Below are 13,082 nucleotides of genomic sequence, written 5' to 3'. Positions count from 1 at the left end.
TCACTTGTAGTATAGTTCATATTATATTTGCAGTACAAAATACAACTTGGATATAAACTAGTTGTGTACTCAAAGTTTACTACTACATTTAAAGTATACTAAAAAGTATATTTTTATAAACTAAAAAGTCGGCCAATTATTCCCCGAGAAGTATCGAAGTAGTACACTTACAAGTATACTACTACTACATTGATATTTGTATACTTATTACGTAAAGTATACTTGGGAATATACTTGAACTATACTTAAATTTACTTCATAAAATAAACTTGAAGTATACCTCTTTTTTGTAAAGTTAGCTTACCTTAGCACTAAGACTGGAAACATTCACAGTTTGGAAACTAAACAAAACCACAATGTTTCCTTGATTTGAATCAAGTAAGCCATAACCAAGTTGTTTTCGTGTCTAAAGCTAACCAAACCTTCACCATCAGCCCTGTCTTCTAAAAAATTACATTCATATATAACCCAATAGCATTCTCAATTACGTTTGGAAGGAAACGTAATTTATTGCGGATTACGTTTGTCTTTGACGTATCACAAATACGTTTGTGAGTCCACGGACTGAGTGACGTAATGAGCGAAGCGCAGAGCAGGTGATGATGTATATGGAGCGACCGTTAATGAAAGTTATATGGAATAATAACGCTATTGAAAGTAATATAATAACGAGTATAAAAAGTGAGAAAGTCCACTACTAGAGGCGGGCGGGTGGAGAGGTGGATGGGAGCAACTTTCCCCCAAGAAACCGTTGTTCGTGTCCCTTACCCAGTTGTTTTGTTACCTAAACCTAACTAAGTAGTGTTGTTGCGTTTTTGGTTTTGTTTTGTTTCAATTTACAACGTTAACCACATGATTAAAACACTTTAAAGCTGTCACTGAAATCCGAGAGAAAAGTCTTTGGGCTAAGCGAAGCTAATCAGCTTCAAAGTGGGAAATTCATATAATGAACATACATGAGAGTAGTGTCGTTCTTCTCATTTAACTCTCAACAAGAAAGTGAGTGAGAACAGTAAATTGAGCAAACAAAGATTCACATTCTTGCTCTTTACTCAATCTTTTTTCTCTCTCTCTGCTGACGTAATGGCCTATTCATCGTTGATCTGAATGGCTAAATTCTCCTCTCCAACAACTGCGCCTTTGACCACGGAACAGAGAACATGTTTTAACATGTATAAATAGCAGGAGAAACCAAACCAGGCAGTATCTCATGACCCTACCAGATCTCTGGCCAGGAGCTGTGGCTCTGCTACCTCATCTCTGCTGTATCCCTCCACTAATGTTTCATCTGGTTATCTGTTGTACTTGTATTCATTCTGGTCTTTCTTACAAGTCAAAATGAAGACTGTGTCAGGGTGCTACCTCAACATGGACTCTAAAACACCTCCTTCCATCTTAAAAAGGTTGCCGGTCGTCGGTAAGAATTGCTGGTGGAGTTTCCTTAAACAAAAGCCCATGTCATGGAGCACCTAACATCCTCTCAGGCCTCAGTCAGCGAGTGTTTGAAGGGATGGAAAAGCTGTTGCTAATTCCTAATTACGTAGCCTTCCTCGGTTTAAAGTCTACTCTGACGTTTCCATTGTGCTGTTCATCAGGATGGATTTAGAAGTGGAACACCATTCACGCAAAATAACAGCATGAAGTGATTTGTAACAAAGAAGTGATGTTCCACGACTTCACTTAATCGCATCACTTGCAGCTTCTCGGCGGTGCCAGGATGAGGTCTGATTAATGTGTGTGTTACGGAGAGATCAAGAGCAAGAGAAGGGACAACTGCGTGTGTTTATGTGTGCGAACGTACTTGAGTGTTTGATGGAAAAAGCCCACACTGCCAGGATGCATTAGTGTAACCCACCAGCCTGACCCCTGCCTGCTATTCTGCTCGTGACACCAACCCATTTCAGCCTCGCCTCGCCCGCGTCTGAGGGAAGCCAGGCTTGATGGACACGTGCTCCACAAACTCAAGTACAGCCTCCAACTCATCTTTGTAATCCACTGGTGGCTGCTAACATGACAGTAAAATGTAGCGTGAAACTCCAGAGTGGGAAAGGTTGAGAAGAGAAACTCAAGGTTGTTTTATAGCTGAGGCGAACACATACTCTCTGGTATATGTCAGCACTAACAATTGCCTCACTGACAGGCGTGATCCACAGCACTGGCATGTTGTCGTGGCAGACTTCCTGTCAACCAGGCACACTTACTGTACTTTGCGTTGACTGGGGACATGTGGTCATCCGTCAAAAACATCCTGTTGCAACCTTTGAAAAGTTCTCTATCTTTCCTCATACCTTCTTTATGGTTTGCTCTATAGATCGGCATTGAATACATAGCTTATAAACAAGCTTAGTAATAGTGTTTGATTTAAATTCAAACCTGATTTCTTATTATTTTAGAGGGTACACTGTAAAAAAAAACATTTTCTTTTACAGTTTTTTTCAAGAAATTTTTACATTTTTTGTCTGTATTTCAAAATGACAGAATTTTTTTTTTTAAATTACATGTTTTATTTGTGATTTATATGTAAATGGTCTTAGATTTACAGTATTTTTTGTAATCACAATCGTAATTATCTGTATTTAAGATTTTCTTGATCATTTTTAAAGATAATTATTCAGTTTTTTGGAGGTTTATGACTCAATTTTAACAATAAATGTATGTTAGAAGAAAAGGATTTCATGGAATTCTAAAAATATTTCTTGTAAAAATACAGATTTTTTTTGCAAAACTTCTGCGAGTTAATGTAAATTTGGGCTTTTGCAACGTAAATTTACATGTTTCATTTGTGATTTATATTTAAATGGTCTTAGATTTACGGTGTATGACTATTCTAACAATAAATATATGTTAAAAGTAAAATATTTCTTGTAATATTACAGTAATAAAGGCTAATTATATAAAAATAGTTACCGTTTTTTTTTTTTTACAGTTTATTTATGTTAATTAACGGACAATATTTTTCCGTTTTTTAACAGACATTTTCTGGCGCCCCTGCGGCCGGAACATTTCTGTTATTTTACACTTTTTTTTACAGTGTATGATTTAAATTGTATTTATTCTCATTATTATCTATCCCAGATCTTCCTTGTTGTGTTTTGGTTCATCTTGCAAAAAGAAAAAAAAAAGTTTAATGAAATCTTAAGTAAAGAGGTACAAATGAAACACCACAGTATGGTTTACATTTTGTACCTTCTCATTTGCAAGTGCCTTCATCATTTCAAGTGTAAAACTGTAAAAAGAAATGCTATTTCATTCATTTATTTTGACCCTTTTCCTCTTCTCTTCTCTTTTTTCCTTTTGCACGTTTGTCTTCTTGTAACCATTTTTCCTTTTATTATGTATTCTGTTGTATGAAATGCTGAAACAATACATCATCATACATCTATTCATCAGTTTTTTGCAGAGGGATCAGGTCTGATTTTCTCGCTTTTTTTAACTTTACTTTCATAAAAATGAATATAAGTGTTAATACTCAAGCACTTGAAAGAACCGAGAGTGCCACTTTCTAATAAGCCATTTTTTTTTAATAAATCTAATGGCTCTATGAATGGTTCATAAAGTATTTATTAATGCTTTGTTACTAATAAATCATCTATAAGTCACTTTGGTTGGTGGATATCCTCCAGCACGATTTGCTTTGTCTCTTTTCTAGCTCTCTAAATCAACATCTCTAATGGACAGTTTGATCACATGTAAAACTACAGAGCATCTGGAGCAACCTTTAAACATTTTAAACTGTGGACTTGATAGATTATTGGAAAGTGTCCATTAGAGGTGTCGCCCTAAAACATTAGGAAGGAAAGTGGTGTTGTATATTTCTCCGTACATTTCAAATCCCCTACCCTGTCTGGAGACGGAACTATTTTCAGCTGTGGATTAATACCAGCCCACCCACGAAAAGACATCTGAATGACACGATAATGTACAAGGCATTTAGAGTGCAATAAGAACACCGTTCTTGCTTTTGCCGTGTCATTTGTATGCCATGCAGTCTGTATTGACTGCAATGTAAACACATCTGCGTAAATATGCTACGCTCAGAGTTAATGACGTGGGATGAAAAGTGAGAAAGACTGCTTATGATGGGTGGGAGGGTTAGGTGGATGGGTCCAACAAAAACAGGACTTTAACCAGGAGATCGGTGTTTTGTTTTGTAAGTTACGTAAGTGGTGTTTGTCACGTCTTTATTAGTGACGTTTGTGTACTTATGTTACGTTGTTTTGGTACTTAATTTTAGTTTAAGTACTTATTTTAAGCCCAACCATAACGCTTTTCCTAAAACTAACTAAGTTTTTTTTTTGCTTAAACCTAAGTGAGTGGTTTTGTTGCCTAAACGTAATGGTGGCTGTTACCGTAGTTTCGTTGCATGGTGCACAAATGACACTTCGTACACAAAATTACACGTCGTATAATTGACATGCAAAAATCATCGTACAAATGACACGCGGAAAGCCTAAAATACGTCCTCATGACACACAGAATGTCCTTGAACAACAATGGAGCTCTATATCACAGAGTTATCAGCTATCAGGCTTTGGCTGCACAGACTATTAATTGTCAACTTGCAGCTCTTACACATGGATTTTATTTATTCATCAATACTGCATGAATACATTATTTATTACCAATTAATAAATCCATTTGTTACCATTTATAAACCGTTTACATATAAAGTATTAACAGGTAGTATTGAACCGGGGGACAGTTCTTTACTATATCTCAGGTCAGTGTTTATGTGGTCTCAGTGTAAAAGAACATACAACACCATCAATCCTCACTCTCATCTCATCATCATCATCTTTACCATTCAATCCAGGTTATTATTAAACCAGCGCTGCTCTGTTGACAAGCAGACCCAGAGAAGCGAGCACGTGGTCACGGGCAGCAAATGATTATCCGTGCTGTTCGCTCATTATAGGGTTGCAAAGCTTTGCGCCAACAGGTGAGGGATTGCGAGAAGCTGACATGGCAGACGGTCGGTCATTTGTCGTGTATTTTAGACTTTCTGTCACTTCTCAATCTGTTCCCAACACTATATACACATTTAGACTGATGCTATTCTTACCAGCTGATCTTTGACCCTGCCGCTGAGTGAAATGCTGTCCAAGACTGGAGGCATTGATGATGAAGAGCTTATGAAGGCATATATGGGTCACAAATGCATTGATGTGTGTGACTCATATAATGCCAAGTAAATATCTCTGTAAAGCCTCCTCAGTGTTCTCAGGTATATCACAGCACAGCTGTGTGGAACGGCATATACCATAATGTCTTTCATGGCTGCATTTACACTCAGTGGGAACCTTATTAGTTAGGGGAGAACGGGGTTGGCTGTCACATTCATTACATCTCGCCCCTTAGAGGGCGCTGTTAAAAAATGTTGGTAATGAACTTTTCAGAATTGGGGTCAGAGGTCACCGACAGACACTTGACATTGAGGTGAGAGGACTTCTAGTGTTTATCATCTCAAAATGAGACAACGACAACTGTAGATTCAGCTTTTTTTCACATTAAACTCAGGGAAATTACAGTTGAGTTCGACCAAAGCACATTTGGTGATTGTTGGAAAGAGTAACGACGACGGTTTAGGTGAGTTTTACTTTGTTTCTGCAGTTTGAATGAAGTGTTTTACGATGCTCCGCTACGTACAGCTGATCTCATCATAAACAAAAATACACGTGGATGATGGCGCAATCTGAACGGAGAGGGGGGCGGAGGTCTGCGCTCTCCGAGTGCCATTCTAGTTATTTTTATTTTGCTCTTGATGAGTTGGCCTACATTTTGCTGCCCTTTCCATAGTGCCGCCCTAAGCAATTGCCTAGTTCGCTTACATGGATGCGCTGGCTGTGACGTACAGGCGTAGAGGCTGCTCTGCGTAGGAGTGTGCGTTCAGTCGCATGCCATAGTTTCCGCCATACTTCTTGCCTTGCATTCGACGACATCAAGCTTGCTCTGGCCCGTGCTCACTCACACAGTGGTAAACATTTTGGCTGCACTGGCTGCTCCAAATGCAATGAAAAACACTCTGAAAATAGAAATGTTTTTCCATACTCTCTTTTCTTTTTTACATACTTATCCAGACCTGGAAATTACTAAAATCAAATTCCATACTGCGTAGGAACCTTGTTTATTTTTGCCCATTAAAATAACATAGGGACAACCTGTGTGACAACCAACCCCATGATGGGGTATTTGACGACCTGATTGGGCTGCAAACCCGTGCACTGTTATTAGTTCGGGGTAACACGCCCATATGGGGCCGAAAGGCTGTTAACTGAAGCCCAGAGATGTCCCGAACACAGAAGAAAAGAGAAAATACATGAAGAGGGCTACAGGATCTCTGCAGACACCGCCACACACTTCTATTGGGTCATAAGTGATGATTGAAAGGGATTATTTTTATATCAGTCTATACATAGTTTTTTAGGAAATACTTGCATATTATACCTTTAACCTGCTAGATATCTCTCGGGCACATCGGGCATTTCTCACATCGCGTCTTTGAACATTCACACACAGAGCGACTATCGCAAATCCATTATTGGTCAGGCCTTTTGATGTTTTTATTCCAAAGATTTTTATAAGATTACTGTGTTTCTTTATGCAGAGTCAACTGATGGTTTAACAAAATGAAAGCAAACAAAGACCTGTCAGTTCCTCCTCCGCCCTACTAAGAACAAGGTTATCAAGATATGGAGAGAGCCGGAGGAAACATGGACTCTTAATGCCATATTTTCCCCCCCGTCACCACTGTGGAGTTACAGCATCCCAGTGTGCAGCCGCGGAGAAGGAGCGGCCTAAACAAATGCAGGAAGAGTGATATCTACAAGACCCCTCACCCAAGACAACCAACTAACTCAGACATGAGGACAGACGGGCGCTGTGTGTGTGCGCGCATGCGTGTGTGTGTGTGAACAGATTGACTTTGTCCAGCGTATATGTTTTATGTGCGTACGATGATTGAAGACAGACAAGGGGTGTATGTGTGTTTATGTGCCCACCATACATCCCTGAAAACAAACAGTGAGTGAAAGGACGGCATTGTTCATCAGGTCCAGCAGACGTGCGACACACAGTCACCGGCCAAGGGCAACGAAAAGGCCATTCAGGCTTTCAATACAGCCTTTTCCTCCCTGCTGAACCTTTGACTGGATTTATTTCTAAATCAAATAAATAAAAGTCAAGGGGCAGTTTTACAGCCGATTTGACAAATTAAATAAAACCATGAATGGTCGTTTTGTATTTTTTGGGGGAGCTTAGCACGTTCTCCGTCTTACACGCTTTACTATGGCAATGTTTTATGACTTCCTGTTGGTCCTCGGCATTGTTAAAGTGACTCTGCTTCATTTGAGGAAACAACATTAGATTATAAATCATTTCTCTTACCCACTGAACGTGTGTGAGAAACTCTGGTGGATGTTTGCCGGTGGATGGTTGACCGTGTGTGCCGGCACTCCTATCCGTAGATAACATTGTGTTGGCCGGCTGGCTGACTTTGGGGACCAGGAGGCATGAAATCATCCAGTGTCGGGCCATGTGTTCCCTTGATGGAGACAAGGAGGGCGTTATTCTCCTCTGAAATCTACCTCCAGCCCTTCAGGCAGCTCTTCCTGTCCTGAACGATATGTACACCCACAGTGTTCCCTCTTACACTGCATTTCTCAGGAACCGTTATCACCTCATGCAGTTTTATAAAAATGTCCTAATTCAGTTCATCCTCCTTTTGTTTTGTTTCCTCGCAAGTCCACTAACACCTGACTGCATTCCAACGCCAGTTTACTGAGAACTAATGAGTAATAAATCTATCATATTAAAGCACCTAAAAACTTCAAATCTCAACTACTTCCATTCGTAAAGGGTTGCTTATAGCAGCGGTTCTCAAACTTTTTGGGGCCAGGGACCTTGGCAAATTTTCTCCCCTGTAAGAGTACTTTTCTAAATTTTCCAAGGATCCTCTTTTAATCGTAACACCAATTAGGCATAAGCTTACTAACATTTGTACTCTTATATACCACAGGAACTATTTGTATTGTAAAAACTTTCATAATGATAAACAAAAACACATTTCAATTTGAATCATGTTAAGATAATTTACAATGTTATTGAATGTTAATACCATTTATTTAGCATTAAACAGAAGGCGATTTCATTCAAATTGCATTTGGACTCAACTTGACAGCATTGATAGCCTACATTTCAAATAATTGATCTTAAAAGCTTTCAGAAAATGAACAGCAAGACTGGCATAGTCCTAATAAAGTCTAAAGTCTAAAGTTTTCAGTTAGTGCTTCAACTTTAAAATAATGAACTTATTGCTGTGTCACAATCATATCAGAGTTTCTAACCTGGGTGGAAGTAATGGACACAATATGCTTGTTTTACTGGCGCAAATGGTCCCCATATGTACATTTGCACTTTTTAATTATACAGCACAATTTTATATTATAGCTAATTATTTTGCAGATCCCCTGACAGAGTGCCATTCACTGGCTTATAGTGACAACTCTGCAGTTCCCCTCAGTGCTACGGTCGTAGCACGATAGGCCTCATTTATAAATGGTGAGAAAAGCGAATTCGGGCAAAAATGAACGTTCCTGACCGTTTTTACTGCCATTTACACATCACCTTATATTATCTTGAATATGTAAACCAGTCATTTTGAAGAGATATACGTTTGATAAATCACAACTTTGTTTTATGCAGGTGTTATAGAAAACATATACACATGTTAAATACTTTACAATTGAGACCAAATAAATGCTTTTATGTGGCGTTAACAGGCTCTTGTTGTTTTTCCTCTCATCAGTAAAACAAACAGAATGTAGGCTAATCTTTCATATTAGATTCAATGTTATAAGTAGGCTACAATTATCCCAACAATACAAACATTCAGGCTCCCTCATGTGGCTCAAAGGTGTACTGCAGATATAAATGTTAAATAAAAGACAGAAAATCTTTGCAACAGCCCAGTCTTTGGGAATGACTGATCTACTCTACCTGTCCAGCACCAAACACACACAGAGACAAAGTGTGCTAGTGACTAGCTGGTGAACATTGTGGAGCATTTAGCAGCTGAAGAGACAGACATTTGTCTCACTAGTTGGTGGAGACCAAAACAGAGCTCCTAATGTTACTCTGTCTCTGCTGCATGAGTAAATAAGCAACGGCTGCTAACAAGTTCACCATTAACTTAAAAAGGTGGAAATATGCCAGTGCTGTGTTTACAGCTTGTTTCTGTTGTCCCTGAGTTAAACATAATGAATACATGAACTCACATTTCCATGCAGTTAAACAACCATCACCAACAAAGACGCTCAGGATACTGCTGTTGTTCAGCAAAGAGATGCACAGCTGATCCTACCCGAATTGCATGACTGTGTTTCTGGTCTGTTATTATTTTTGTCTATCCACATTTAATTTAATTTGATATATATTATATATGCATAATCTGATTTTGATTGCGTTCATTTTTCTATACCGAATTGTTTTCAAATGTCATTATAATGTTTTCTTTGCCTATGTAAAGCACTTTGAATTGTGTTTGAAATGTGCTACATAAGTAAAGCTGGCTTACCTCCTTTTATTGGGTCCATCGATCAACCACCTTGACCTTTTTCACTGCAGACATTTTGGCATGGTGCAACGGGAAAGGCACAGGTGTTACTGATAACATTTAAAAACAACTGCGTTCCATGTAGGAAAACTACTTCCAGGCCCATTGTACACGCTGGCTCTCTGGCCTGGATTACTGGGACACTTAATGAATTGCTGAGCCATCATTAAAGGGGCAATGTGTAAGATATGACCAGAAAAAAAAAAAAAATGAACATTATCAACATAATGTGAAGAGGCTACAATGTTGGCGTGTCGGTACGCAGCTGAAAAATCTATCTGAACTATGAACAGTTGTTAAAGAAGGCAGAATCCATCCATCTGACAGTACCCACCCTGTGCACTGTGTTTACTATGACATGTCAAAAGGGCTGCTATGAAAAGGGCCAATTAGCTTTTTTCAGCCACATCCTAAATTCATTCTGATTGGTGCATGGAAATCGCTGACATCAACTTTTTCAGAGCCCCACACACTTCAAAGCAGTCAGAAGAGCGCAAAGGAAAACAGAAATATTCATCCATAACCGCTTATCCTATTGAGGGTTGCCGGGGGTGGAGGTGGAGGGTGGAGCCGATCCCAGCTGACATCGGGTGAAGGCGGGCTACACCCTGGACAGGTCTCCAGACTATCACAGGGCTGACACATAGAGACAGACAACCATTCACGCTCACATTCACACCTACGGGCAATTTAGAGTCAACAATTAACCTGCATGTCTTTGGACTGTGGGAGGAAGCCGGGGAACCCGGAGAAAACCCACGCTAACACGGGGAGAACATGGGAAAACTGAAATATCTCACATGAAATAATCAAAGATATGGTTGAAAGTAAAATCTTCAGATTTCTTCTTGAATCACCACCGTGTTATAGAATTTTTTTTATTAAGTATACTGGGAGACTAGCCTATAGTGGTTTTGCATTTGAGGAAAGGGCATGGGTCATAATGGGAAACATCGAGGAAATCACTAAGTTGATGAGTCAAGCTGTGTGAAAGTGGGAACAACAAACAGTACATAGAAACACAAAACAATGCTGCTATACAGGAGTCCAAGAGAGGTTGTACTTTTAACTTCCTGCCTGTCTCCAACCATCCAGTCATCCTAAACTTCACTCTCTCTCATCCAGCCGCTCATATCCAGGCAGTACTTACATCCTCCCTCCATTAACGCCTCCTGTCTGCCCTCCACCCCTTCTCCATTGTGTGACCGTTGATTCTCCTCTCCCTCCCATGGTGCCCGGCGTTGCAGAGAGGAAGCTGCCCTTCCACTTCCTCCTTCACTGGTGAGAACAATTCATGCCTCGTCTCTCACCCCCGTCTCTCTCTCTCTCTTAAACCCAGACTTCATGAGGCTGCCAGGTTACTTGGTTGAAATGACGCAGGGTCTGGTCCTGTAAACTGTAGAGGATGTGACATATACATCCATAATGACTTCAGAAGAGACAAAATAGTTCTGGGAAAGTGTACGCAGATTGTGAACTACAGCAGCTTTTTCAGTATTAGAAAACACAGCTAGTGGGTTACTGTCGTGAAATAAACCCCTTCAGGGCGATGCAAGCCGACCCATGCTCTGACCCCATGACACACGTTGAGTGACAACCCCCTCATTTAATAATGAGGCAGAAATGCATAAAGAAATGTAAAAAGAAATGTGTAAAGAAAAGAACACATAAATAAATATGTTTGGGGAAATACACAAGGGGTGAAATGCAAAGGGAAAACTTTGCATAAATAAATAAATAGATAATTAAAAAATAAAAAATAAATAAAAAAATAAATAAAAAAATAAAAAAATAAAAATACATTTAAAAAATAAATAATAAATAAATAATAAAAATAAACACAATAGTAAATGAATATGGGAATTAATGCACAGATAAATAAATAAAGAAACAAATTAAAACAGAAATATCAATTTATGTCACATTTGATCAATTAATTAATGGCTACATTTATTTTTAATATTATTTTTTCTATATTTAATGACATATTTATTTATCGAGTCATTTATTTATTGAATGATTTTGGCAGGTTCCGTCCTCTATACTCCTACACGCTTGGCACACGGGAGAAGTTTCTGTCGGTTGCAATCTGCAACATCACCGCTAGATGCCGCCAAAACCTTACACACTTTAAATGTTTTGCTTGTAAGTGCCTCTGAATCGCAAAATGTCCTCCTGTACCCTAGGCAAAGTGACATTTTAGGAGAAAGGGGAACTAAATGTCGTTACGTTCCCCACGTGTGCGTGCGTAATGATTGAACTTCCCTGGAGAAACATCACATGCATTTCAGATCTGACTCAAACACCCAAACGTACGCACAAGACAATAGTGGCCCCTTTGACAGACACAGGGTGGTGTGCGCTGGTGTTGTAACAGGACATGGAAGGGGAAACCCTTAAGCACAAATTCAGGTAGTGAGTCCAAACAGTCCCACCATTTAAACACACCGCTCTCTTTTGTAATCTTACCAACAATCAATCTGTATTTAACTCTTCAACAAACTATCATACAATAGCCGGTGAAAAATATTTACGGAGGAACAAACTTTAATTTCTGAACACCACTTTTCCTTTCAAAATGACGCATTTTACTTTCTTAGCTCTCAAAATGTTATGGATGCGAGTGTTTTTGTGCACCAGTTCCCGCAGTAAAATGTGTTTAACAGGCCTGGTTATGCACTTCCAAGCTCTAAACGACCCTGTCCCATGAGACTATCGTCTGTGTGAGCAGTTGAGCAGAGGAGGGACAGCGGGCTGGTCCAAATTCAACAAGTCTGACCTCCTGAACACAATGGTCGAAACCAAGTCCAGCTGGGTGGCAAGAACTCTGCCCTCAACAACACAATGCTATTGCCCGAGACCAGATGTGACACATGTTGTAGTGAGCGTGTGTGCATTCACGTAGCTCATATGTGTGTGCATACGTGAGTCCATATAAGCATGTATTTAAACTCATTCTGATGGGCTGGCATACATTTCTGTCTCAGTTTAAGATCGCAGGGGTCAAGCTCTTAAACTTTTATCAATCTTCTCAGCAGTTTCCGTTGGCTAATACTGAAGCGAGTGGCACGCAGTGTCACCGTTGTTTACTCAGTGAATTCTGGATGCCTTTGCGAATAGTTCCAAACTTTCTCACCGTCGCAGGAAAGAAACAACTTCTTGGTTCTCAGAGGAAATGAGAAATTGCCGGAGATGAATGTTCACACTTGTGAAAGTGAGAAAGAAAGGTCGGTGTGAAAACGGTCGTGTAACAAAGAATGCTAATTGTTAGTATCTTGACGTCTAATGGCTCCATTCAAAACAAAAGGAAGTGGCTGTAAACAGATGACTCGTGAAAAAAAAACTTACAAAGAGGAAACAAAAAAAGGCTTTGTCACTGAGGCAGTAGGTCACTAAAATACAAAGAGAAATGATGGCACACATATGGGCACAAATATGTCTGGACTCATGTTTGCACGCTGAGCAAACATAT

The sequence above is a fragment of the Sebastes fasciatus genome, chromosome 14, assembly GCF_043250625.1.
Source record: "Sebastes fasciatus isolate fSebFas1 chromosome 14, fSebFas1.pri, whole genome shotgun sequence".
Taxonomy (NCBI): Eukaryota; Metazoa; Chordata; class Actinopteri; order Perciformes; family Sebastidae; genus Sebastes; species Sebastes fasciatus.
Note: the sequence above shows the minus strand (reverse complement) of the source record.